Genomic DNA, 6000 nt, shown 5'->3' with positions numbered 1-6000 from the left:
GTTAAATGTATGCCATATGTTATAGAACTTTTCAGGCTCAGCCTTTTGAGTGCTACCACAATAAACTCACCAACTTACAGAAAAGGAAATCTGACAGGAAGAATTATGCACTTGCGGGTTACATTTTTGAAAACTGAAGTCAGTTACTTGTCTCTTTGCCTGATTTAAGGAGGGGTGGGTGGGGAAGAAAAACCTCTCAGCAAAAATGAGAAACCACACATTGAAATGGTAATATCTGTGTAAAAAAGAAGTGGGATTAGTGGGATCTGATTGTTGCTTTGTACTCAGAAGTGATATGTCGCATCAACAGTACAACACTTCTTCCGAAGAATATGAGGCAGCCCATTATAATCCATAAAGGGACTGAAACATGAGTTCTAATTTGTATATTGCTAACAATCCTCAGCAGGGGAGTCATTTCTCTGGCCCTTAGTAGCTCATATGTCAAATAAAAAAAGGTGAATTTGATAATTTCTAAAGCCCCTTCCAGAACTTATATAGTACAAATCACAACCTACCCTCATGGTTACTCATGGTTAATCATAGCCATCTTTATAGGGGCCATATTATGGAATATTGCTCCTTTTTAAAGAAATTCTTCACTTGTCAAGACTCCTAAGTTCCATGGGCATTTTACAAATTACCATTAATGAAGATCAACACGGTTGTTACAAAAAGCTTTTGTTGAGTTACTTTTACGACATCCATTTATTTGTTCATCTCTATATCCAAGACGATCTCTGCCCATTCTAGGTTTAATATCTGAGACACTATACTGGTAATTGAGATACAGCAAAGCTTTTGGCCACCTGCCTCTGTTCCTCTGGATACAAATCAGTTCCCAGAGACCCAATTCTAGATACCTAACCAGAATGTGGGGAACTCAGGGATCATTATCCAATGATGAGAAATTTTGTATCTACTTGTTGCAAGATTTAATATGAATATTAACATTCATATTAAATGTCTATTAAAATGAGTTTCAACTTCTAAATTTCCTTTCTATTCCTTAAGTAGAATAGGAAATGCCTTCTGCTCCAGGAGCAAGAGGTAAGAGAGAAATGCCAGATAACACCATAAATACTTGAACTAGCTGGTAGGGGGTCTAGGAGATAGAGAACAGAGAATGCTTTATATGAAAAACACAAAACAAGGCTGTAACTTTCAAAGAATAATTTATACGATGCTCTTCCTTCCTTCTCACAAGTTCCTCATCGTTTTATTCTGTTCTTACTCTTGGAACCGTGAATATAACAACCATGTTCAGTAGGAAGCACAAGAGGTAAGTCAAGGTTTACCTGGTGTGTCTTGGGCGGGGTAGAGGCAGATAGGAGAGTGCCTATTGCTGAGATCTCAAATTCTTCCATAAAACATTTATCTGTTTGAATTAAGCTGCATCCTCTCTTAAAGGTGGGAATTGCACTGGAAATGTACCCCCTTTCATAACTCAGAATCACCTTTGTATAACATTCAGGCTCTTTCCTTATTATAACTTCCTGGTTTCTATCCCAAGTTGGTATGCTAATGTAGAAGCTCCCTGAGATGGTTTTCTTGCTCCTACCTGGTTTGACTTTTGCCACTGCAAACAGCATGGAAGGAGAGCTTCCCTTACTTCTACACCCCTACCTGCACTGCTCTCCTTCCCTTCACAATGGTGTGCGAACACACATGCCCAAAGCTGTGGTAGGCATCTCCTTTTACTGTTACCATTGTTGCCTGCCCCTGTACAAAATGCACTTCCCCAGGCACATTACTTTCATACCCACCTATACATGTTTGTCTTTCTCAGCCTTCTGAACCTGAATTCCTTGAGGGCAGGGGCCCTGCCCTATTTATCTTTATTTTCCCAACATCTAGCTAAACCTGGTACATAGGAAGGACACAAACAGATGTTTGCTGGGTAAAAAAGATGAATGAAAGTGCAATAAAGTATGATTTAATAGACATCTTAGCTAGTTAAGTCAAGAAATGCCTCAATTTCTAGGTCATTTATTCATTCAGTCATTCATTAGACAACCATTTCACAAATTATTTTATGGAAGAGGTTGACATTACTATACAGAGTTTGCTGTTTGTGTATGTGTGAATGCATGTAAATCCACACATGTATATTTAGAATGAAATTAACTATTAAGTTGGAAATTATTCATTTCATAGTGTTAGTTTAATCATTCCCGCTAATCTTTTTGTTGCCTTTAAAGTTTCTAGAACATTTTTATATATAGATATCTGGTCAAAGTGTGCTGCACTCACTGCCAACTGTAGTTGAGATTTGAGAGTCCAGAATAGATGGACCAGATGGGCAGCTTCCCTCACAGCAGAGTTTCCCAAAGTGCACTCAGCAGATACTTGTTTCATGGGGTGTTAAATGGGATGTTACTAGGTGTTATGAGCAAAGCAACAGAGATAGAGGTAGAAATTGAGAGAGTGAGAGAGAAATTGAGAGAGATTTATATACTCACATGTATTCACATATATAAATATATATGAATATAAAAATATATATTCATATTTCATACAATACATAATGACACATTTGGATTTAATGAAGTTAGATTTATTACTTCAAGATTTTTAGGAAACTTTAATTCACTAATTGCTTTGAAAATAAATAATAAACAGAAATTACATATATATTAATATCTAGCATTTCTCAAATACGTTCTTTTCATGAAAGTTAAAAATTTTAAAGCATTTTCAATAACTTTTGGCCCTATAAAACTTTAGGAAATTGCTAGATTATTACATCACAGCTGAAGGGCATACTCCTGACTGATTGTGCCACATTTTATGAATTCATAGGTTTATGTGGATATGACATATTTGTGAGATCTCAGCTTGTCCTGAATTCTGGTATACATGTCTTTCTAATTTTTCTGGATTTGATATGATGTCTAGCTTTTGGACACAATACTAATTGTTTCCATTCATCTCCTTGATCACCATAATTCCCTGCTCTTTATTAGGCAGAATCCCATTAGGAAATCAGAAATGTCTCAAGATATTTTAAGCAAAAAGGACTTAATTCAGGGAATTGCTTAAAAGGTTTTGGAAAAATCTTGGAAAGCAAACAGAAGTAGAGGAGGACTGGAGAAAACAAAAGAAGGGTTTCTGCATTTTTAAATTCAAGATCTGAAGCCGCTAAATAATCCTAGGCTGGAGCCACCCTGTCCTTCAGGGTGCTGGGTTGCTGGAGGCGCTGCTGTAATTGGACCCACAATGATGTTACTGAATTGGACTTTTCCAGGAAGCCAGATGCCCACTGCTGCTGCTGAGCTGCCACCAACAGAGCTAGAGCCCACAGTCACCTAGAGTTACTGTCAGGTGCCAATCAATGCTACTGCTGCTACTGAAGAGGTGGCCAGAAGAAGAAAAAAATGGCATCTCCTTTCTCCCTAATTTCAAAATCTCCTACTTTTGCCTTCCATTGACAGACCTATCAGGAACTCAACTGGCAAGGGGGTTTTAGAAATGTGGCATGCAGGCTTTCAATCCTGGTGGGATGGGGGAGGTTATAGAAAGGCAAGTGTGGGGATGAAAGCAGCAGACACTCTTGAGCACTGTCCACTTCTTTGGGCACTTGACATCCATAAATGTCTTTCTATTCATACTTAAGCTTTCATACAAGAACAAGAAGCATTGAACCTCTACTTAACAAGACGTACTATCACTTTTACCAATAGAGACCCTAAACTGAAACATTGGTAAAAATCTTTGACTTCATAAAATTACGTGTTACACTGCCCCCGTGTAAAAGCCTCTGCTGATCTTCATAGCTTACATTCTAAGTTCATCATTGTAATCATTTCCTTACAAATTTTCTCTACTTCCCAGCCTTTCTCTATTCTCGACAAACCTCAATCCTATATGAATCCCAATCAGCTAATTTTATCCAAAGCTGCTCCTTTTACAGGCAAGCCTGACTGGAAAAAAATCGTGTAAACTAGTTGACTTGTATCAAAATAAGTTAAAATCACCAGCGTCCAGTGAGTATTCAGTACTGCCCAGGACTTCTCCACTAAGCTTGTCCTCTACTCTGTGAAATGATTATTTCAGAATCTCTGCTCCCTTTCCCACATTCATACCATGATATTTGGAAAAAGAAACCAATAGCTGTGAGCTTGATCATCTTCCCAAGAGAAAATCTTAAATGAATCTGCATCTTTATCTCACTGACCTTTCATCCCTTTGCCACAAGAAAGAAAATGTCCTTCCATCATCTTGAAGCTAATGTCGTCTGGAACCTAACATCTCTCAGTTTCTCAAGATCTCTGCTTTTAAAAAAAATATATATTCACACCATTATTTCAATATCTGCCTCTGCATTATTCCCATCACCAGATAAACCTGATCTAGAATTTTAAATCACAAAACAAAGTCAAACTACCCTCCATTGTCTTTCTTTACTTTTTATTTATTTCTCTGTTACATTTCAGAAGATGGCTAATTGTTCTGCCTCTTTTTCCTCATTTTCCAGTGACTCTTCTTTGTACCCAAGTTTGGCTTCTGTTATCAACACCCTATTCAGACTGCTCATGTCAAGTAACTATTTTTAAGGAAATTGGTGGACACTTTCATGCTCATTTTACTTGGCCCAGTTGACTACTTTCTCCATCTTGAACTGACTTTTTATTTTATTGATTGTTTCTCAATACAGTCTCTCTCTGAAAAAGTACTTCTCTGTGTTGACGATCTTTAGGCCCATATCTTAGGAGGATGTTCTCTTTCTTTATACTCTCTTCCTAAATGACTTCATTAATTCCCAAGGCTCTTGATGACTCTAAAATCCCATCTCCAGCCAAGAGCATGTCTCTGATCTCCAATCTTGTATAAATAACTAAATTCTTCAAAACTTCACTTAAATATCTCAAACTAAACATCTCTAAAGTTGAATCTATTGCTTTCTCTTCTAACTCATTTTCTTCCACAGCCTTCCCCATCTCAGAAAATGATCCTATCCATGTGCAAAACCAGACATTTGGAAATTATCCTTCATTATTCTTTCTTTTATCTTCCTCATTCATTTCACCAATATGATCTGTGAATTACACAGGAATCTACTTCTTTCCATCTTCACTGTTACCCAACTTGTCCAAGGCTCTCAATTAGACTAAAATCCACCATCTTACCATGCTCTACAAGGCAGAGCATGATATAGTCTTGACACATCTCTCTAACTTCATCTCCAGTCTTACTCTCCTCCTCACTTACTGCCTTCCAGCACCCAAATACAAATACCTTCGGTTCCTCAAATACATCAACCTCTTCTCTGCCTTAGGATCTTTTGTACTTGTGCCTTCTCTTCCTGGAGCTCCCTTCCTCCAGTACTTCAGATGGTGGCATTTTCTTGTCCTTCATAATGGTAAATGATGTTTCCCCATTTCCTTACTCGGATCCTACCAGTACCCTCTTAACAGCATTTATTTCACTTTCATTTTAGTACCTATTTCAGTCTGTAATTATCTAGTTTTGGTTTTATTGATTTATTGGATCCCTTTCTAGGTTGTAAGCTCCATAAGGGAGAAACCTTGTCAATTCCATCTAGTAAGTCTCGTAGTACCTGGCACATAGTAGGTACTCAACAGAATTTGCTGAAAGAATGAAAGCATGAAGACTGATACCTAGATGGAATTGTAGCAGGATCTTGGTAATGGAGTGTGATTGTTTGAATTTCACCTGTTGAGATCTAACAAGAAGCCTAGATAGAGAATTGTTTGGTTTGGAGGATTAACTAGAGAGAAGCAAGATTTATCCACTAAAATTTGGACATTAAAACCATTTGTGACCAGTATCAAGCCTGTCCTCATAGAAGAAGAAGGTGTTTGTGAGCCCAGTGACTAAGAGGCTCTGAAGGTAATTGCGGGCCAATGCTTCAGAGATATACCATCATGAAATTGCTGGCAAGTGTCTATTAGGATGATTAGTTTCTCTTAAAATGCCTTGGCTTTTGCATGTAGTTTTATTTATATGCAAAGAATTTTGTTTTTGCATCACTTTGTC

The sequence above is a fragment of the Balaenoptera acutorostrata genome, chromosome 6, assembly GCF_949987535.1.
Source record: "Balaenoptera acutorostrata chromosome 6, mBalAcu1.1, whole genome shotgun sequence".
Lineage (NCBI taxonomy): Eukaryota > Metazoa > Chordata > Mammalia > Artiodactyla > Balaenopteridae > Balaenoptera > Balaenoptera acutorostrata.
Note: the sequence above shows the minus strand (reverse complement) of the source record.